Source organism: Fundulus heteroclitus, unplaced genomic scaffold (genome assembly GCF_011125445.2).
Source record: "Fundulus heteroclitus isolate FHET01 unplaced genomic scaffold, MU-UCD_Fhet_4.1 scaffold_49, whole genome shotgun sequence".
NCBI lineage: Eukaryota > Metazoa > Chordata > Actinopteri > Cyprinodontiformes > Fundulidae > Fundulus > Fundulus heteroclitus.
In genome coordinates, this window is record NW_023396912.1 from 2,680,481 (window position 1) to 2,704,056 (window position 23,576).

At 41.6% G+C, this 23,576-nt stretch overlaps 2 long non-coding RNA genes across 2 annotated transcripts; one reads left to right on the forward strand and one right to left on the reverse strand.

The window, feature by feature from the left end:
• Positions 1–1,499: 1,499 nt before the first annotated feature.
• LOC118560838 lies at positions 1,500–6,078 on the reverse strand. Its single transcript, XR_004929625.1, has 3 exons — positions 5,511–6,078; positions 4,804–4,897; positions 1,500–2,483 (listed from the first exon to the last, which is right to left on the reverse strand). It is a non-coding gene; the product is annotated as an uncharacterized LOC118560838 (long non-coding RNA).
• Positions 6,079–14,525: 8,447 nt separating this feature from the next.
• Positions 14,526–15,474, forward strand: LOC118560842. The gene is made up of 3 exons (XR_004929633.1): positions 14,526–14,903; positions 15,109–15,195; positions 15,344–15,474. It is a non-coding gene; the product is annotated as an uncharacterized LOC118560842 (long non-coding RNA).
• The last annotated feature ends 8,102 nt before the right edge of the window (positions 15,475–23,576 follow it).

Sequence of the window (23,576 nt, forward strand, 5' to 3'; positions counted from 1 at the left end):
CCTTCCACAAGGAATTTGCAAATGACCAATGGAAAATACATCACCTTTGAAAACTTTTTCTAATCCTTGACCATTAAATGTATCTACATTCATTTCCTGTCCCAATGAGTTCACATAAGTATTGTTTGGTAAATCTTTGTCTATTCACAATTGTCAGGGTTTTCTTCAAGCAGTGGCAAGAACCCAGACACCAGGTTTATAAACTCTTTATACTGTGAAATATTGAGAGATCTGCCTGGTGGTGATAGGCATTATGTGAACTCTTTGCAAAAGAAAGTGAATGCAACATTCAATATGTAACATTCCAGCCATTCATTTAACTGTAAACTGTATGAACCATAGCTTGAACATTCACTCAGTTTCTGTATAATTGAGAAAGCGAACAGTGAGCATCATAGCACAACCTTTTTTTTTGTTATCAAGCATGTGTATGGCCTAATGTGTGTTTATACAAACAACATAGTTATCCCTTTAATGATTGCGTTTTTGTGAGAATAATATTGCAACTCTATTCAAAAGTAAAAGAATTCAGACATAACTTCTGCCTACACAATATCCATTACCCAGACGTTGCTCTCTAGAATGGAATTGAACTCACTGCAGAAATCAGGAAAACTATCATAGCTGTCAGACAGTTCTAGGAGCATCCCACATGTGTGTCCAATTGGCCTTCTTGTGAAGCTGGTCTGAACTGTAAACTCAACCTCAATTATTCCAGATAACAATAAATCAGAGCCAATGCAGAACCTCAAAAATCTTCCTAGCTTTTCCTCGTTAAGCTCCCTGACGTATCTTTTCAGGTGCTGTGCCACTTCTGCCTGCTTGGATGTCATCTCTGTAGGAAAGTTTAATATTCCTACTACTCTCTTTGGGGTGGGTTTGAAATCATTATACATTTTGGTCAGTTCGCCAGATTTTAGATGAATCAGTGGCTGTGTGACCTCCCTCCAGCAGTCGATGACAAACATTGGTTTCTGCACAAGTTCCTTGTGAGATATTTCAGCCAAGATGTCTGGAAGAGTAGCAGCAGTGACTCTCTTCCTACATTCATATCTGTCAAGCACTTCAAGAAGGTCATCATCATCAACAGTGTCAAAATGATCTAATGCATGCTTGAGGACATCTTGTTCTTGTGTGCTCACATACATCAGAAAGCTTCTTGTCAGATCACTGTGTACCTCCCCATAAAACATCTCCTCAAGGAAAGGAGGGGCAAGTTTAATTGGCAAATACTGGCAATCTTGAAATCCTTTCAGAAGAATTCTCCCGACTGCTTTCCAAGTGGCAGCACAGAAATCATGTCTAAGAAAGGGCACTTTGAAAGTTGTTCCAAGCGTACAACGTTCGTAAAACTCTGCCCAGAAGCTACTGTAGACATCTCTGATTACACCAGAACCACTACCCCTCTCTACTGAGTTGTCAGGAAGAAGACGTCTGACTTTCAGTGTTTTGTTCAAGATTTCAGGGTCAGAAAAGGCCTCTATCATTTAATTGAAGCTGTTTGAGTAGTGCAAGACCAAAACTGTTTCAGGCAAAAGATTAAGAGGACTTTGAGGTAACTCAAGAGGTTCATAGATCAATGTGTCACTGAGGGAGTCATCATTCCCTGCTTGTGCACCAAAAGTGATTTCAGGGTCAGCGTCATCCTCAATAACATAATTCTTGCCACTGTAAAAAGTTATGGGATCACTGATGACAACTGTTCTTGTTTCTTGACTTGAGCTTGCAGAGCATTCTCTCGTTACTGTAGAATCTGTGAGGACTTCTTCAGAAACAATAAACACATCTGGAATGGAGACATGAACCTCATCTGTTAAATCCTGCCAACAATGTCTGTCCACCGATGGTTCATCAAGGGCCTCGTTATCTGGTACATCAGGCTGAGGAACACATTTGACACAGGTGTGGTTGTTATCATCAGACTCTTCACTTAACTCTGATTTTAGTTGAGTTGATATATAGAAGCGCAGAAGTGGGAGTTTAACTGTGTTGTATAACATTTCAACTGTGACATCCTTGGGAAAAGGATTTTGCTTGAAATCCCAAACATCAAATTCAAAATCACATTCGTGACCTTTGCTGGATTTTCCATCTGGAAAGAATAGGGACTTTCCTTGTTTTAGTATCTCATCACATCCTGCCTGAATGTTTATAGGAATCTTCCTTGTGCCCCCACCTTGCTTTGCTCTGACTTGTTTTGTTATTTTGCCATCAGTGTGAACCCATCCTATTTCAATATTTCTTGTTGCTGTTTTTGCTCTAGCTTTTTTGGTTTTGTTGGAGGTTCCTGGCTCCTCCTCTCCAGTTTGGTTTTCCTTTCTAAGCTTGAGCTTCTCCCTTAGCTTTTCAAAAAGTCCCTGCTTCCGCTTTGCTCAGTGTGTTTGAGGCTTGCAAAAGTTGAACAAAGCAATCCTGTCTCCATATGATGGAAGATAGTTTGCTAGCTGGGCATCTTCCATTAGCAGGATGACCTCTCTGTCAATCTGTAAATAGGAAAGACATATATCTTTTAAATTAAGATATAACAGGACAATAAATAGGAAGACAAGCAGAGGAGAAAAATGTATCCTAAAAATTCTGTTAAATACAAATTGTTTCCAGACAAGGAACGTTATTTTTCTGATTTCATTACTCTGTCAGGAAAGTTATGACAAGGGGATCCCTGCTAATCAATATTAAAATAATACTAACATGAATGAACAAAAAGTCAAAAAAGAAACACCATTGTAAAAGTAGGCTAATTATAACCACTGTCATTAAGAGAGCTTGCTCCATCCTGAACACAGTACAGGTGGAGGAGAAAAGAGGACAGTAACAAAAATCACATCACTGCTAGACAATGTCTCCCACCACATGCATGAAGCTGTTCAGAAATTTAGGGCTCCTTCACTGAGAGACTGCTGCACCACCTCAGGTGTAAATAGTAGTGCCATCACAGATTGTTCATCCTCGCAGCCGTAAGACTTAAAGTTATATAACCAAATTAGATGCTTCAAAAAGACCAAAAAAAGTTTGATCATCAGAAAAAGGTTATAAACACAAGCCTTCACCCTAATAAGGCTTTGATGGTTCTTTTTTTGGATAAATGTTGCCCCACCGCCAGGTGATTAGCAGATATAAACAGACGTGCTGTGACAGTATCACAGAACTACTAACATAATTACAGTTTGCTCAATTAATAAATCAAAATGAAGTAATGCCGGACCGAGGAATGAAATGCCTCACAGTAAAGCAGCAAAAGACCAACCATTATAAATTAACTTAACCAATCTATAGCAACTCTAACATTTACTCAGGTCAGTCAACTTTGTGGTCACATCTGAGTCTCGAAAGGTTTAGCGTCTGCTTCAGTGAACACTAACGCTCATACTGTATTCCTAGCGTTATTCTAGTCTTTTCCCTCTTGGAATAATTTTTTTATGCATTTTTTTCCATGGATCTTGGGAACATTCTTCATTGTTTTGCCTGGAGATGCTAATAGCCGTTGGCCACTTCCTTGTTTTAACCCATGCAGCGCATGTGCAGTATGTACTTACGTTAAAATTCTAAACAAAAATGAAAGGCTTTATTTACTAACAAATTGAGCAAAAACAAAACATTAAACACCAAAATAATAACTAATACACCAGCAGGACATGATAATAATTCATAAAAAACTTTGTATGCAACAAAAGTGAGTTACTGACGTATAAGTTATAAAAAAAAGTCAAATAACGTGGTTAAGCCCCTTTAATGACCATCACCGCTCCCAATGACAAAATCAATAGGTCTTTAGTAATATCATCTTTATTGTCACTAAAACATACATTACAACGAAATGTGTTCTCTGCTTTTAACCCATCACCCTTGGGGAGCAGTGGGCTGCCACTGTGCGGTGGCCGGGGAGCAATCTGGTTAAGGGTCTTGCTCAGGGACCCAGAGTGCAGGCAGTGGGGATTGAACCGGGTACTTGCATCCTTCTCTGAGTGCAAGTGCGCTGCTCTAACCACTAGGCCACCACTCCCCCACAAGGGGGATATACATACATGCAGGTATTTGCAGTTTTTATCTGGTTAATAAATTTTTACAAATGTTATATTACACAGCTCTTGTTGGGGGTTTCTGATCTTCCAAATATGTTGCCCACTTAATTTAAGTATGCCATTTAGATAGCTACACAGCATTTATTATGAGATTTGTTTTGGTCCTTTACTGTACTGCCTATTAACATTTTTGATTCTTATTCTAATAGGTTTTTTGGTACTGATTAGTTTTTATAGTTTTTTTGTGATGTGTAAAACCATATGTTTTTTCTTAGCTTTTTGCTTTGCTACATACACACCTGAAATGTTCCACTGTGGGAGAATAATAGATATTTTTATTCTATTGTATCAATTTTGTGATATTTGAGGTAAATGGTTATGTCTAAAGTAACAAATAATACAACAGATAATCAAGCAGTGATGTCCGCCCAGTATTAAAACATAGCTGCAAAGCTGTTAGTTGGAGAAAAACTTTTGCACAACTGCACTGAAAAATATCTGTTTCTACATTTAATTAAGAAATACAAACAATACTAATATCCCTCATGACAACACCGACACAAGAAGAGCTATTAAAGAAGGTGTACATTGAAAGTGAAAAGAGGAAGATGAGAAAACATGCAAAATTTGTTTGAATGAATATTTAATCTGCATTTTATCAAATACCTTGGTTGATTATGACCAAGAAAATTTATTCTGAAGAGTCCTGTTAGTGTTGCACAAGAAAGCTGGGGAACTAATTATCTTAATTAACCTGTTCATCTTGTACTCATAGCCGTACCTTTTGCTCTTGAATCCAACTGATTGTTTCTTCAGATGTACCTCGACCTCTCAGGAAAGTCACAATTTCTGACAGATTCTCTGCCATTATGGATCTGGGAGGAAGAATAAAAAACAGAAGAGCTTAATTTTAGTGAACTACGTCAGGGAGCTTAACTAGGAAAAGCTAGGAAGATTTTTGAGGTTCTGCACTGGCTCTGATTTATTGTTATCTGGAATTATTGAGGTTGAGTTTACAGTTCAGACCAGCTTCACAAGAAGGCCAACTGGACACACATGTGGGATGCTCCTAGAACTGTCTGACAGCTATGATAGTTTTCCTGATTTCCACAGTGAGTTCAGTCACAGATGAGGAGAATTAGAAGAATAAGTAGGAAAGAGCCATGAAAATTGTATATGCAGTATTCCATGCATAAGAATAAAGAAGTGTTTCATTTGATATGAAAAATCAGACTATTTGGACTTTATTGAAATATTATTGCTTTTATACAAGAATTTTTATAAAACAGTGTCAAATCTAAAGGATGACGCACTGTTGACCCATTAGATAGTGAAATTAGGTATTAGAACAGACTTGTGCTTGTATTTCTTGTAGCTCTGCTCAAATGTTGCAAAAATAATGATTATAACCATTTTGGTCAAAACTGAAATCGTGTATATTCAACATTACTAATCTTTTTTTTTTTTTTTTAGCCTGTGTCTGTTTACCTTTTTTCATCTGAACGGCTCCGGTGTTCCCCTGCCTAGGGAAGAGAGAGATGGTGACTGGTAGTGGTGTAATTAGTGGGTACTAAAAGACGGTGACGTTAATGGTAGTTTGAACAAAGTAACATTACTGTAATGCAACAGAAATGGCAAGCCCAAAGTATCTTAAATATGCTTATGTGAGTGATGGAGCGGGTCGTTTGGACAAGCAATAACAACTAATTTAGACAATATAATGAATGGCTCACATTAGGTTAAACGCTACATGTTGTATGACGTTGCTAGCGTTTATAAAGCTGGAAATGCGTTGCATCAAATAACTCAACCAACCTGTAAGCCTGTAAGCTCACCCACCTAAACTTGCAAAATTATAACGACAAAATTATCAATACTTTAGCTTACCTGCTAATTGGCCAATATGTTTAAGACAAACTGGACGCAGTTTGGTGGTGCTGGTCGGAGCATGATCGAAGCTTTCTGTCTGAAACGGGTTGTGGTATAATGACTTAATTCTCGTAATTTTACAACTTTATTCTCGTAATATTATGACTTTATTCTCGTAATTTTATAAGTTTATTCTCGTAATATTATGACTTTATTCTCGTAAATTTACGACTTTATTCTCGTAATTTTATAAGTTTATTCTCGTAATATTAGGACTTTATTCTCATAATGTTGCGACTTTATTCTTGTAATAATATGACTTTATTCTCATAATGCTGCGACTTTATTGTCGTAATATTATGACTTTATTCTCGTATTTAAAAAAAAGAAACTTCTCTAGCCTGGCCCTAATACTCCGTCGTACATTTTAGCATGTAGCATAGATAATAATTTCCCTGCAGGGCACCATTAGATGAAAATAGAAAAGTAGATAACATATATATTTGAGAAATATATTTTATGCTCATACTTTGTAATTTTAATAAACTATTTGCAACATATTGCTGTCCCCTTTGCTCATACAGTGCCGATAAGTCATGCAAGGTACAGAACCATATAGCAAAAGCTCTATGGCTCAACATAACAGTATGTAAAACTACACTTAAAAAATATAAAATATTTTTTTACATACTTATCAGTTTTCTAGTGCTTTTCTTTTATTTTTAAAGATGAACCTTTTATAAATATGTTTTTGTACACCAATGCTACATTTCTGGAAAGTCTAATATTTTTTATAAACTAACAGCTGCCATCATAGGTGGGTGTAGTACCCAGATGTGATACTCTAATAATGAGTAGCACTACTTCAATATATTTTTAATAAGTAACTGTGCAATAAACTACACAAGTAAGAGTAACAAAGTATTTGGTGAGATGGCTATTATTAAGTACTGTTTTATTGATCATAATGTGCAATGTAATATTACCCATTTATTTCAGAAAACATGAATAAAAATAAAGTTATGTGCACTGTTAGGTATTTTATGACCAAAAATGAAAAATATTAATACAAGAAAACAAATTAGGGTTAGAAGAAACCTAGCATAAACAACATTTATCTGTGTATTGTGTTTTAATTTTTTATAAGTAAAAATGTGTTGTTCATTCAGTTAAGTTACACGCATTAGGCAAGGCAATTTATTTGTATAGCACAATTTAATACAATTGAGACAATGCAAAATGCTTTACATGATTAAAATATAAGAAAATAAAACAGAATAAAAGCAAGTAGGGATAAAATGTGGGAACAAAATAAAACATTAAGACAGTTGGACTAAAAAAAGTTGAACTAATGATGTTTCAGTATAACAGTTTAACTAGAACAGTCGAAGGCAATCCTAAACAAATGTGTTTTCAGTCTTGATTTAAAGGAACTCGGGCTTTCAGCACTTTTACAGTTTTCTGGAAGTTTGTTCCAGATAAGTGGAGCATGGGAACTAAATGCTGCTTCTCTTTGTTTAGTTCTGGTTCTAGGTATACAGAGTAGACTGGAGCCAGAATACCTGAGTGGTCTGGAGGGTTGATACACTGATAACAAGTCTGTGATGTATGTAGGTCAGGGGTTAAAACCCCTCCCTGGGCTGCCACCTTACCATGGTGGAGGGGTTTGAGTGTCCCAATGATCCTAGGAGCTATGCTGTCAGGGGCTTTATGCCCCTTGAACGTCACCAAGGCAGACAGGTCCTTAGGTGAGGGACCAGACAAAGAGCAGCCCAAAACCCCCTTATGATGAATACGAACAATGGACGTTGTGTTCCCTCGCCCAGACGCGTGTCACCGGCGCCCCACTCTGGAGCCAGGCCTGGAGATGGGGCACTTGGCGAGCGTCTGGTGGCCGGGCTTTTGCCCATTGAGCCCGGCCGGGTTCAGCCCGAAGAGGAAACATGGATCCCCCTTCCAATGGGCTCACCACCTGTCGGAGGGGCCAAAGGGGCCGGGTGCACTGTACAACGGGTGGCAGTAGAGGGCGGGGACCTTGGCATTCTGATCCTCGGCTGCAGAAGCTGGCTCTTGGGACGTGGAATGTCACCTCTCTGGTGGGGAAGGAGCCTGAGCTAGTGCGCGAGGTTGAGAGGTTCCGACTAGAGATAGTCGGGCTCACCTCTAGCATGGCTCTGGCTCTGGAACCAGTCTCCTTGAGAGGGGCTGGACATTCTTCCACTCTGGAGTTGCTCCTGCTGAGAGGCGCCGAGCTGGGGTGGGCATACTTGTTGCCCCCATCTCAGTACCTGTACGTTGGGGTTCTCCCCCGTGAATGAGAGGGTGGCCTCCCTCCGCATACTTGTGGGGGGACGGGTTCTGACTGTTGTTTGTGCTTATGCGCCAAACAGCAGTTCAGATTACCCACCCTTTTTGGAGTCTGTTTTATGAAATGTTTATTTCAGGATCGGGAGAGATCGGCAAACACAAATAAGGACTCAAACACTGTTTCTGTTAGAATATAAGGCACACATTTATTATTATTCCCCACAGAATACAGCACATCAAAACAACTAGCTCTTCACACACGCAAAGTAGCAAGCAATAAAGCAACAAGCTTTCAAACAAACGTGACGCTCAACAGATTCTCAGAATCAGCTCTTACCATTGACACGAACTGGGAGCCCTCAGTCCTAGGTTAAGATCAGCGTTCACGATGCCGGTATCCACACACGAACTCACGGCAGACTCACCGGGCTGAGGGCAGTCTCCTCTTTATATACTTGTAAACAAAGAGTCAGATGTGGAGCGAGAGTGGCCATCTCTCCCTCCACAGCTGCCCTGCCTCCCAAAGCATGTTTCCCAAACAGAATCCGTTCCCAGCATCTCAGCAGTGTGCGAAGCAAAATAATATGAGTGCTCTCAGAATACAGCAAATATAAGCAAAATAAGGAATACAGAATCAGTCTTTCCCACAACACTGTTATGCCAGAAGCTGGTTGAATATGCTTATTATTATTATTAATTATAATTTGGTATTATAATTTCCGTCCGTCCGTCCGTCGTCTTCCGCTTATCCGGGGTCGGGTCGCGGGGGTAGCAGCTTTAGTAGGGAGGCCCAGACGTCCCTCTCCCCAGCCACTTGGGCCAGCTCCTCAGGAGGAACCCCAAGGCGTTCCCAGGCCAGCCGGGAGACATAGTCCCTCCAGCGTGTCCTGGGTCTTCCCCTGGACCTCCTCCCGGTGGGACGTGCCCGGAACACCTCTCCAGGGAGGCGTCCAGGAGGCATCCTGACCAGATGCCCGAGCCACCTCAACTGGCTCCTCTCGATGTGGAGGAGCAGCGGCTCTACTCTGAGTCCTCCCCGGATGACTGAGCTCCTCACCCTATCTCTAAGGGAGAGCCCAGACACACTACGGAGAAAACTCATTTCAGCCGCTTGTATCCGGGATCTCGTTCTTTCGGTCACGACCCAAAGCTCGTGACCATAGATGAGGGTAGGAACGTAGATCGACCGGTAAATCGAGAGCTTCGCCTTTTGGCTCAGCTCTCTCTTCACCACAACGGATCGGTACAGCGCCCGCTTCACAGCAGACGCTGCACCAATCCGCCTGTCAATCTCCCGCTCCATCTTCCCCTCATTCGTGAACAAGACCCCAAGATACTTGAACTCCTCCACTAGGGGCAGGAATTCCTCCCCAACCCGGAGAAGGCACTCTACCCTTTTCCGGTTCAAGACCATGGTCTCGGATTTGGAGGCACTGATTTTCATCCCGGCCGCTTCGCACTCGGCTGCGAACCGCTCCAGTGAGAGCTGTAGATCACGCCCTGATGAAGCCAATAGGACCACGTCATCTGCGAATAGCAGAGACGCAATCCTAAGGCCACCAAAGCAGATCCCCTCAACACCTTGGCTGCACCTAGAAATTCTGTCCATAAAAGTTATGAACAGAATCGGTGACAAAGGGCAGCCTTGGTGGAGTCCAACTCTCACCGGAAACGAGTCCGACTTACTGCCGGCAATGCGGACCAGACTCTGACACCGGTCGTACAGAGACCTGACAGCCCTTATTAAAGGGTCCGGTACTCCATACTCCCGGAGTACCCCCCACAGGATCCCCCGGGGGACACAGTCGAATGCCTTCTCCAGATCCACAAAACACATGTAGACTGGTTGGGCAAACTCCCATGCCCCCTCAAGAATCCTGCTGAGGGTATAGAGCTGGTCCAGTGTTCCACGGCCAGGACGAAAACCACACTGCTCTTCCTGAATCCGAGATTCGACTATCCGACGGACCCTCCTTTCCAGAACCCCTGAATAGACCTTACCAGGGAGGCTTAAGAGTGTGATTCCTCTGTAGTTGGAACACACCCTCCGGTCCCCCTTTTTAAATAGGGGGACCACCACCCCAGTCTGCCAATCCAGGGGAACTGCCCCCGATGTCCACGCAATGTTGCAGAGCCGCGTTAACCAACACAGCCCCACAACATCCAGAGCCTTAAGGTACTCAGGGCGAATCTCATCCACCCCCGGAGCCTTGCCACCGAGGAGCTTTTTAACAACCTCGGCAACCTCAGCACCAGAGATGGGAGAACCCGACCCAGAGTCCTCAGGCTCTGCTTCCTCAATGGAAGACGTGTTGGTGGGATTAAGGAGGTCTTCGAAGTATTCCGCCCACCGACGCACGACGTCCCGAGTCGAGGTCAGCAGCACACCACCCCCACTGTAAACAGTGTTGGTACTGCACTGCTTCCCCCTCCTGAGATGCCGGATGGTGGACCAGAATCGCTTCGAAGCCGTACGGAAGTCTTTCTCCATGGCCTCTCCGAACTCTTCCCACGCCCGAGTTTTTGCCTCGGCGACCAGCCGAGCCGCCTGCCGCTTCGACTGCTGGTACACATCAGCTGCTTCCGGAGTCCCACAGGCCAAAAAAGCCCGATAGGACTCCTTCTTCAGCTTGACGGCTTCCCTCACCGCTGGTGTCCACCAGCGGGTTCGAGGGTTGCCGCCACGACATGCACCGACAACCTTGCGGCCACAGCTCCGACTAGCCGCCTCAGCAATAGAGGCGTGGAACATGGTCCATTCAGACTCAATGTCCCCCGCCTCCCTCGGGACGTGTTTAAAGTTCTCCCGGAGGTGGGAGTTAAAGCTCCGCCTCACAGGGGACTCCGCCAGACGTTCCCAGCAAACCCTCACAGTGCGTTTGGGCCTGCCCGGTCGGACCGGCTTCCTCCCCCGCCATCGGAGCCAACTCACCACCAGGTAGTGGTCGGTGGAGAGCTCCGCCCCTCTCTTCACCCGAATGTCCAAGACATGTGGCCGCAGGTCAGATGAAACGACAACAAAGTCGATCATTGAACTGCGACCTAGGGTGTCCTGGTGCCAAGAGCACATATGGACACCCTTATGCTTGAACATGGTGTTTGTGATGGACAATCCATGACGAGCACAGAAGTCCAACAACAAAACACCACTCGAGTTCAGATCAGGTGGGCCATTCCTCCCAACCACGCCCCTCCAGGTCCCACTGTCATTGCCCAAGTGAGCGTTGAAGTCCCCCAGCAAAACGAGGGAGTCCCCAGGAGGGGCACTCTCCAGTACCCCTTCCAAGGACTCCAAAAAGGGTGGGTAATCTGAACTGCTGTTTGGCGCATAAGCTATTTGTCTATTCCGCAGTCGTTGGTTTTATTGAACCAAAAGCAATTCCCTGTTACAGTAATTCTCTGATTCAACAACTTTGGAATTCTTACTCACTACTAAAACTAAAACATGCAAAATATATATGTGGAAATAAAAGAACAAAACAAAAATAAACAATGGATTAAAATGAGCGGTTAGCAGATCTTAACTCAACTCACAGTTGTTTAACAGAGAAGAGAGGGGGGGAAAGCAGGGAAGAAGATGGAAAAGTACTGAAGCAATGACCCACGGCAGGGTTATTGATGAATCACAAATCAACACAGCAAAATCAATTGTAAAATGCATGCACATACAAAGAAAACATTCAGCAAAATAATTCCAACTTCGTCGTGGAATAAAAGCATTAACCTGCACCTACGAAGTTCTAACGTCTGCCCAGGCACTTCTAAACACCCTGTTGGTGAGACAGAAATTAACCCCGTTACTTTGAGGTGCCTCGGGGCTGGTCCGGAGCGCTCCGAGTAAGGTGGCTTTCTGGACGCGTCTTGACGAACGCAGTTGTCCGCAGGCTGCAGCGGGACGGGGAAGAAGCTCCTTCGTTTTTTTTTCTCCGGGCTCAACAGTCGCTTTGCTCGGCGCAGCAAAGCGTAGTCCTCTTTCGATCACTGGGAGATAAGGCGGCTTCCAGTATTTGATCAGAGGGAATTAAAAGTACCTTTTAGAGTCGACCTACTGTCTGCACAGGGAATAGTTTTGCTTCGAAAAATCTCGGTCCAGCGAGAAACTCGAGCACGTGGCGTGGGATTGCCCCAACGAAGTGAAACAGCTGTGTGTCTTCTCGGGTTGGCAGGCGCCAGGGAAGAAGAAAGATTGTCCTGCGTGGCCGAGTTTTATCAACTTTTGCCTAGCAACGCTATCTCTCCGCTCCGTTGTTAGGGCGGCAGCCATTTTGGGCTGCGTTGCATGATGGGAGTTGGTGGCTATTTTGACCACATTGCATCATGGGTAATGCGGTCCGTTACGTCCCAAATTAATGCCGTTTTTTGTCACGTCCCGTAATGGCATAACAACACATTGTCATAGGTTCCCACCACAAGTTAAAACAAGTTATAGCAAAATAAACAAGTTATATAACTGAGCAGGTTTTCCCATAATACATTGTTAAAGAGCAAAAAAATTCTTTAATATATCAGAGTCCTTGGAGGGGGTACTGGAGAATGCCCCTCCTGGGGACTCCCTTGTTTTGCTGGGGGACTTCAACGCTCACGTGGGCAATGACAGTGGGACCTGCAGGGGCGTGGTTGGGAGGAATGGCCCACCTGATCTGAACTCGAGTGGTGTTCTGTTGTTGGACTTTTGTGCTCGTCACAGTTTGTCCATCACGAACACCATGTTCAAGCATAAGGGTGTCCACATGTGTTCTTGGCACCAGTCAATGATAATCGACTTTGTTGTCGTTTCATCTGATCTGCGGCTGCATGTCTTGGACACTCGGGTGAAGAGAGGGGCGGAGCTCTCCACCGACCACTACCTGGTGGTGAGTTGGCTCCAATGGTGGGGGAGGAATGGTCAGACCTGGCAGGCCCAAAGGTATTGTGAGGGTTTGCTGGGAACGTCTACCAGAGTCCCCCGTTAGACGGAGCTTTAACTCCCACCTCCGGAAGAGCTTTGAACACGTCTCGCGGGAGGCAGGGGACATTGAGTCCGAGTGGACCATGTTCCGCGCCTCTATTGGCGCAGAGTATTGGGGGGGGTTGTGGCAGAGTAGTTAGAGCAGCGCACTCCCCAGGCGCTGCACAGTGGCAGCCCACTGCTTCCCAAGGGGATGGGTTAAGATGCAGAAGTGAATTTCTCCATTGTGAGATCAATAAAGTTCAATTATTATTAGGGTTGGGAATTGAAAAGATTTTCACGATTCCGATTCCCTTATTGATTCTGTGAAATGATTTGATTCCTTATCGATTCTTTTTTCGATTCCAAGTTGGGGGGAAAAGGAGAACAAACAGTTTGATGATGAGCATCAACTTTGTTTACTTAACTATCACACGACCTTACAAACTAACAAGGTCAAGATGTCCACAGCAAATGTGCAACTGGAGTAACATTTATCTTTGTTTAAATAAAAATAGGAAAATAAGAACAAACTTAAATACAGTAGATGAGTTGTTTAGAATACAAGAAAATGTAAGTCTGTTGTGACAGTTGCTTATTAATCTCTCTTTAGATAAACTCAGTCATCTAAATCTAACGGAGAAGCCATTCATTTTATGAAAAAGCATTACTGTACAATTTCGGGAAATAAACTCATCTCCCCCTGATTTAAATAAACGAGCGTCACCTTTCTCTCGCTCCCTGAACTGCGGAGAAACTTTGTAGCATGTTTTGTTACATCCACTGCGACAGCTAGAATCATGTAAGGTAGGAAATAGACCCTTTTCACAGTGACGTCATGCAACTTCCGTTCTGCGGTGAAGCAGGGTATCTTTTGCTGTGTCTCAATTCGGCGGCTGCGTCCTTCGAAGGACGCATTTTAAGGCCGGTGACGTCACAACGATGCGCGGAGGCTGTCCCATTTGGCAAAAAATCTGAGGATGCTTAAAAAGCAGCCTTCAAATGCGTCCTCCTTTTCCCCGAATTCTGAGGATGCACCAATACCATCCTTAGTGGCCTCGCCTGCCATAAGATTTTCCGAGGTGCTTTGCTCGTTTTTTTTTTTAGTAGTTTAAGAAGAAGAAAGAAGGCGGATTTTCATCAAGACTAATGGAAAGCAGAAGCAGCGCTGGCAGTAGTGCTAAGTACAGCTTTAAATGTAAGTAGTTTGTTTTTATTTTTTTAACTGAACATTATTAAAATACATGACGGTAACGGAGCCACCGGAATTTATAGGACCAGCTAAAGCTTAGAGCTAATCTGTTGATACGAGACGTTCAGCAACATTAAAAGCTTTCATAACAATGTCACAATTTTTTATTTTAACCTACATCTTATTGTAACTGTGTTGATAGCCGTGTCCCTCACAAATCCGATCAATTTATTCTCATGCAGTTTATTACAAATGATTAGAACTGTCAAAGCTTAATGCAGCTGAAGAAATAACATCCGTCCAGCTGTGCTGGGCTGTCAATACTGCAAACGTTTTGTTTGAATACTCAATAACGTATAGTTAATTTACAGTACAGTATAATAAGGTTTAAAGTATAATTCACTTGAAGAACAATACCGACGTAATTATACAGAACAGTCATTTTGCCTGTTGATTTAACAGAAATATGCTTTACATGTCATTTTGTTCTAGGCAGCAGGGAGCATACAGAGGAGTTGATAAAACTCCGTGGGAAAAATAACCACCTCTTTACTGGGGCCAAGAACACTGCCGCAGTCGGATGGAGGTAAGAGTTGAGGCATAAATCCATATACATGTTGCAATTGTATGTAAAATTCATACAAGTTCAAAGAAGTCCTGTTCAAACACCAACGTACAAATATAATCTTTTGATCACATCAAATGATGCCCAGATGTCACTTTTTTTTAATCTTATAGTTGTGATAGTAGTGATCCTTGTGTGTTTATCTCTTCTCGTTTCTCTTGTTTAGAACAATCCTGCAAAAAACGGGGCTGGAGGGTGAAGTTGAGCCACAACAGGCCAAAAAAAAGTGGGACAACTTGAAAAAAAATACAAAGTATGTTCAGGTTTGGCTAATGTAATGAAATACACACACACATATATATATATACACATATACATATATAACACTCCTTTTTTCTAGCTTTAAAGAAACACTACATAAAATTGCATCTGTTGACACAAATTGTTTTCCTCTACTTTAGGAATGCAAAGATCCAGTGACAGGGCAGGGGGTCAGTGGGAAGCCTACTGCTGCCACCTGGCCATGGTTTGTCCTCAGGTTCTGTGTTGCTGTTATTGTTAAATTAAATTATTAAATTGTTTATAAAAGTTATTGTTGTCTGTGTGTTCTTAAAGTCTTTTAACCTTTTACATTATCTGTTTCATCACTTCCTTACAATTTAAGTAAACTTAGAACAATCAATTTATTTTTAGAGAAACAAGTATTTACAATAAACTATCAAAAAACATTTTAACTATTTGCAGAAGATATAAAATAAATATTACTAAAGTATATATATATATATATATATATATATATATATATATATATATATATATATATATATATATATATATATTCAATTCAATTCAATTTTATTTATATAGCGCCAAATCATGAAACATGTCATCTCAAGGCACTTTACAAAGTCAAGTTCAATCATATTATACAGATTGGGTCAGATTATACAGATTGGTCAAAAATGTCCTATATAAGGAAACCAGTTGATTGCATCAAAGTCCCGACAAGCAGCATTCACTCCTGGGGAAGCGTAGAGCCACAGGAAGAGTCATCTGCATTGTACATGGCTTTGCTGCAATCCCTCATACTGAGCAAGCATGAAGCGAGAGTGGGAAAAAAAACCACCCATTAACGGGAAGGAAAAACCTCCGGCAGAACCGGGCTCAGTATGAACGGTCATCTGCCTCGACCGACTGGGGTTACAGAAGACAGAACAGAGACACAACAAGAGAAACAAAAAAGCACAGAAGTACACATTGATCTAGTAATCTGTTCTACATTAGATGGTAGTAGCGGGTGAGCCGTCTTCTCTGGATGATGTCACAGTTAACAGAACGCCAGACCAGGTGTACCTACTATGAAGAAAAAGAGAGAGAGCAAAAAGTTAAAAGCTGAAATGACGACAGTCATTTCAATGTAATACAATGCAAAACTGGAGAACAGTAGACTGAAGAACAGTAGAAATCATTAGAGTGAGAAAATTAGACCCTGATGTCCTCCAGCAGCCTAGGCCTATCACAGCACAACTATAGAGATAGCTCAGGGTATGAGCCACTCTAACTATAAGCTTTGTCAAAAAGGAAAGTTTTAAGATTAGTCTTAAAAATAGATAGGGTGTCTGCCTCACGGACCAAAACTGGGAGTTGGTTCCACAGGAGAGGAGCCTGATAGCTAAAGGATCTGCCTCCCATTCTACTTTTAGAGACTCTAGGAACCACCAGCAGACCTGCAGTCTGAGAGCGAAGTGCTCTGTTAGGAACATACGGGGTAATCAGAGCTCTGATATATGATGGAGCTTGATTATTAAGGGCTTTATACGTTAGAAGGAGAATTTTAAATTCTATTCTTGATTTAACAGGAAGGCAATGAAGGGAAGCTAAAATTGGAGACATATGATCCCTCTTGTTGATTTTGATCAGAACTCTTGCCGCAGCATTTTGAATCAGCTGAAGACTTCGAACTGCATTTTGAGGACTTCCTGATAGTAAAGAATTACAATAGTCCAGCCTTGAAGTAACAGATGCATGGACTAGTTTTTCAGCATCACTCCTGGACAGAATGTTTCTAATTTTGGCGATATTCCGGAGGTGAAAAAAGGAAACTCTGGAAACCTGTTTAATATGGGATTTAAATGACATGTCTTGGTCGAAAACAACACCAAGATTTTTAACTTTATTACCAGAGGCCAAGTTAATGCCATCCAGATTAAGGGATTGATTAAGAACTTTATTTTTTGAAGACTCTGGCCCAAAGATTACAACTTCTGTCTTGTCAGAATTTAAATGCAGGAAATTTAAAGTCATCCAGATTTTGATGTCATCAAGACATGACTGCAGTCGAAGTAACTGATTGGATTCATCAGGATTTATGGATAAATATAGCTGAGTGTCATCAGCATAACAGTGGAAATTAATCCCATGCTGTCTGATAATTTTGCCAATCGGAAGCATATATATAGTAAATAGAATTGGTCCAAGGACTGAACCTTGTGGCACTCCACAAGTGACCCTAGAGTTTGAGGAAGATTTATTATTAACATGAACAAACTGGAATCTGTCCGACAGATAAGATTTAAACCAGCCTAATGCTTTTCCCTTAATCCCTACAGTATGCTCAAGTCTTTGTAGGAGAATATTGTGATCAACTGTATCAAATGCAGCACTGAGATCTAACAGGACAAGTATAGACACAAGTCCATTATCTGAGGCCATGAGAATATCATTGGTGACCTTCACCAGAGCTGTTTCAGTGCTATGATGAGCTCTGAAGCCTGACTGAAACTCCTCAAGTAGGTCATTACTTTGTAAATGTTCACATAGTTGATTAGCAACTACTTTCTCAAGAATTTTAGATAAGAAAAGAAGATTAGATATAGGTCTGTAATTTACTAACTCATCTTGATCAAGAGATGGTTTCTTAAGTAAAGGTTTAATAACAGCTACTTTAAAAGCCTGTGGTACATATCCATTTACCAAGGATAGATTAATCATGTCTAAAATAGGACCACTGATCAGAGGGAATACCTCCTTAAACAACTTGGTTGGGATTGGGTCTAACATACAGGTAGAAGGTTTAGATGAAGCTAAAATTTTAGATAGCTCAGAAAGCTCTACTGCTTTTAAACAGTTCAGACACTGCGCAGGTTCTAAGGATTCCTCCAATGCTGCCTCGCTTACTGAGGATGAGGTAATCATGTTTGGGAGGATGCCAATTATTTTATTTTTAATGGAATCAATTTTATTTATGAAGAATTCCATAAAATCATTACTGCTAAGAGCTAAGGGAATGGATGGATCAACAGAGCTGTGGCTCTGGGTAAGTTTGGCAACTGTACTGAAGAGAAATCTAGGATTATTCTTATTCTCCTCAATTAATGATGAAAAATATGCTGCTCTAACTCTGCGAAGGGTCTTGTTATACAACAATAGACTGTTCTTCCAGATTAAGTAGGATTCCTCTTGGTGTGTAGAGCGCCATTTTCTCTCCAATTTCCTAACATTGTGCTTCAAGGAACGCAGCTCTGAATTAAACCAAGGAGCCAGCTTCCTGTGAATAATCACCTTCTTTTTCAAGGGAGCTACATTGTCTAATGCAGAACGCAATGACGAAGTCATACCGTTTACAAAGACATCTATTTGTGAATTGGAAGAAACAACATTGCTGCCATCTACAGGGCATTTCTGCAATACGGAGGATATTAAAAAGGGGACAGACTCTTTAAGTTTTGATACAGCATTATCCGATAAAGATCTACTATAATGGAACCCTCTTTTGGGGGTGGAGAATTCAGTTAGATTAAACTCAAATGTTATTAAAAAATGATCAGATAGGACAGGGTTGTGAGGAAATACTGTTAATTCTTCACAATCAATGCCATATGTCAGCACAAGGTCTAAAGTATGGAGCCAAGAGTGCGTCGGTTTATACACATTTTGAGCAAAACCAATTGAATCTAGGATAGTTTTAAAGGCTACACTAAGGTTATCACATTCTGTGTCAACATGGATGTTAAAATCACCCACTATAATAGCCTGATCAGTATTTAACACCAAATCAGATAAGAAATCTGACAACTCATCCAAAAACTGAGTGTAAGGGCCAGGTGGACGATACAAAACAACAAACAGAAGAGGTTTTATTGCTTTGCAGTTTGGATGAGGGAAACTGAGGGTTAAATGTTCAAAAGAACTGTAGTTATTAATTGGCCTGGGACTAATTAATAAATCAGACTGAAAGATGGTTGCCACTCCTCCTCCTCTTCCCACAGATCTGGGAATGTGGAAATTTGAATAATTGGAGGGAGTTGACTCATTTATACTAACGTAGTCCTCTTGTAGCCAGGTTTCTGTGAGACAAAACAAATCAATCTGTTTATCAGAAATCAATTCGTTAACTAACAAAGTCTTTGGAGGGAGAGACCTTATATTTAATAGACCACATTTAATTGTTTTATTTTTAGGTTCAAGGTGAACCGTATTGATTTTTATTAGGTTTTTATGATGTGTTCCTTTTAGATAAGTTTTTGATCTGTTAAGTTTTGGCCGTGGGAAAGACACCGTCTCAATAGGATAATGGGTGGGTAACAGTACAGAAGCTGCAGAGAGGTGTGTTAAACTACGGCTCTGCTTCCTGGTCTGGACCCTGGGTTGTCAGCATTTAGGAGGACTAATAAATCCGGCCAGATTTCTAGAAAGAAGAGCTGCACCATCCAAAGTAGGATGAATGCCGTCTCTCTGGATCAGACCAGGTTTTCCCCAGAAAGTTCTCCAGTTATCAATGTAGCCCACGTCGTTTTCAGGACACCACCTAGACAACCAGCGGTTGAATGATGACATGTGGCTAAACATGTCAACACTGGTCAAATCAGGCAGGGGACCAGAGAAAATTACGGTGTATATATATATTGTGTGTATATATATATATATATATATATATATATATATATATATATATATATATATATACACACAATTTTGACTGAGCAGGAGTCCCTGGTGGTGCTGCTGGACTGGATGCCACACAGATGACTTTGGAGTCTTCTGACTGCGAGTGGGACATCATCTGGGGGGTGGGGGATGCCTCTCTCCACTGTTCACCACATCGTCCATCAGGGTTTGCAGGGCTGACCCAACTGACCGCTGCCATGTTCCTAAAAATGTTTAAGAAGACGCAGAAAATGACTTTACTAAAACTGTTTTCATAACCCTTACATGAGAAAAGCTAAAAAGTGATTATACTTGCCATCTAAATGTAATCGTGGTCGGGTAGAACCTTCTCCAGGGCAGACACCTCGGCAGACAGCTGATCCCGCCAGGGAGCACCACTGACTGCCTCCAACACGTTCTCCCCCTCCTCATCCTCTGGCATGTTGTCCTGCACTTCATCGTATGGGGCCATGATGTCACCGGCTCCCAGGCAGATGTGCATTTAAGTTGATGCAGCAGTACATCGGCCTTGTCTGGATAGAGACATGAAGATTAAGAACAACAGGATTAGATGATAGCAATTTCATTTTAGCTGATATAATTCTAGTGAATGTTAACTCCTTAACGCCTGGTGTTGCTAATTTGTGACCAAACAATTCTGGCCTTTACTTATTTTACTTCATCTAGATCCACTATATATCTTTTTTTTTCTACGTTTTTATATTTAGATTTATTTTTCCTGTATTATTTTTTCGTTATATAATTACAAATAAAATCAGGCAGTAAGGGGATAACAATTTAGACAAATAATGATTTATTTCTCAATATTAGTTTGGCTTCTCAACACAACATTAGTGATAGTGAAAGTAGTGATTTAAGTCAGTTATTTACAGGGTTTGTACACATTTAACTATTCAATTCAAATTACTAAAGTTACAAATATAAGCTTATATCAAGTCTTACAAATAAATATAACATTTTATATTTAAACATATTCGTCCATCTGCTGAAAAGCGTTTGTTTAATAACTGGTATATTATGATCATTAGGAGGCCCATGTGGGTGAAAATAATAGCAGGTAAATGTTACCTCTCCACTGCGCTCCCAGCCTGAGAAAAATTCGTCGCCGGTTTTACTGCCGCTGGAGCCGTCTAAACCGACTCTCCTCCTCCAATAACAAGTAAATAAAAAAAATAAAAATAAATCAATATCTGTAAGTGACAGTGAAATGATTTATTTCTTGGAAAAATGTATGTTTATTTCAGATTATGTATTTTAAGTTGTTTAGTTCAAATTTTGAGGTTTATGTAAAATTATTGTATTTTATTTCTTTTGAAACTATTTGTTGAAAGTTATCGCGAGATTTGCGTGTATAAGAAAGGTAGCGAGATTTGCATGAGAGAAGGAGCAGAAATCTGGGAAAGAGTAGCAGTCTCGTATTTGCTGTAGCTGTAAAGGTATTGTATTTATGTTTGTAATATTTTGTAAATTTATTGGTTATGGTGTTTTAATTACTTAATATTTGATTTAGAGTGGACAAAGAAGAATTAATCTATTAAAGACCTCCGAAGTGGCAGGCGGTCACGAGGTAACTTTGTTACAGTATGTGTCACCTGACTGTCTGTAAATGTATCCATTTCTAAAGCTTGTCTTTATTTTTGTAGTTTTCACGGCATTTATTAAAGAGCCCGTTTTGAAGGAAGCCGTGCCAGTGTTGTCACTTTGAAGCAACAGTGAAAACTCCTCCAGCCAGCGCCGGTTACAAACCGTTAAGACGACAGCAGCCGCAGTGAGAGACAGTGTAACTCGCCCAGCCAACGCCGGTTAGGACCGTTAAAGAGGACGGCCGCTGCAGTGAGTGACGGTGCCGTGGTGTAACACAAGAGGGCGCCATTTGTCAAGCTCACCGTTTTCAAGAAACCAAGCGCAGCAGCAACAACCTTGTACATCAGAAGTTCGGTGGAAATGAATTAAGGACAGTGTTAAAAGTAGAATAAGAGTGGATTAGGTGAAGTTTAAAGCCACATAAGTTTCTACAACACATTTGTCAAAAGGTTACTTATTCTCTACTGAACTTCAAAGTGATGTGTTGTTGTTAAGGAAAGAGTGCTGTGTATGTATCTTGAGGTCAAACTAAGTGGGAAGTTAACAAATTTCTTTAAGTTGAAATGCATCTGTATTAAGAGTGAATCTCATTACAGCTACAGTATAAAGTAATATTCAAGTCACATAAGTTAGAAATTTGAAGGAGTATTTTGCAATTTAAAAAGAGCATTTAGTGACGTTTAACCAGACTTATAAAATGACTGACAAAGATCATAAAGAACTCTATGCTCTATCAAGTACTGAAGTGGAGGAAAATGATACTGAGCAAATCTCAGAACCACAGACTGTTCGAAGAAGTGAAAGAGTTAGAACGTTAACCGAAAAGGGTAAAGAGCTTCAAGAGGATAAACTTAAAATGCTTCAACACAGATATGCAGTCGGTTTTGAAAAATGGAGATATGAAGCAAGACTGAGCAAAGTCATATTAAGAAAAGAAGCTTCAGACAGTGAATTAAAGGAGCTGATTAACAATGTAAACGTCACCTGCATATATATGCAAACTATTTATGAAGAAATACGGCAAATACACACTCCTGGTGCAGACGCAAGGCGCAAAGTAGATGCATGTACATCACTTTCTGCATTTATTGTCAGAAGAGCTGAGAAACAACTGCAAGGAGACTCTGCAGAAGACGACGAAGAGCCGTGGCCAGATTTTGGGTCATGCTTAGGATCTGAAAGTATGACATCAAGGTCAAAATCCAGAAGCTCTAAAGGTAGTTCAGGTAGTTCACAAACAACCAAGAGATTGGAAACAAAGGCGGAGGCAGCTGCATCTCAAGAAATATTAGCAGTTATGGAAGAGCAAGAAAAGGAAACGATTGAGTTACAAAAATTAGAACGCGAGAATTTGGAAAGGCAGCAAGCAATGGAAGAGCAGCGAAGAAAGATTAAACGCTTGGAAGAAGTTAAAAAATTGAATGCCGCAAAGGCACGAGTAAAGGTTTATGATGAAGCTGAAAGTATTTCTGAAAGTCAGAGTTCATCACAGAGCATTAAAGCAGAAAGTGAAATCCAAGCAATCCCTGTCACAGCGCACAGTTCTTCTCCAGCTCTAAATATTACCCATTTCCATAATGCTAAAATTGTTGAATCTATGCCACATAATCCTACAGTAATAAACCAAGCTCCTTGCCGCCATCGGAGAACGGGGGTGTGCAGAAGACCCCGATCCTCCCTACGCCTGCTCAAATGTTGTGTTGTTGCATGTTGTTCTCAAGTGCGTTTAAAAACTGGGAGCGCCGAAGGGGATGCACGGCACAGCCCACCCCCCTTCCGGAAGGTAGCTGTTGCCAGCGCACCCCCTCCGGGCGACTGCCCAGAACCCTCAATGTCTAAGTGGGAGAGGAGGTGAAGGGAGCCGTCCGAGGTGAGGCCCACACAACATAAGCCCCCCCCCCCAGACGTCTTCCCCCCACCCCCCCCCTACCATGGCCTATATGAGTGTGCGATGTGAAAAATGTTTGAAGTGAAAGTGTCTAAGATGCATGATAAAATCGGGGAGAGGGGCGTCACCAGAAAGTGGCAACCTCCAGTAACGCCCCCTCCCCCAGGACCTACATGTGTGGCGGCGTGATGGAGCAGGCAGAGGGAGGAGTCCGGGGATGGGGAGCAAATGACTGGGAAGCCAACCCAGGGAGCCAGCTCCCCTACTGACTCCAA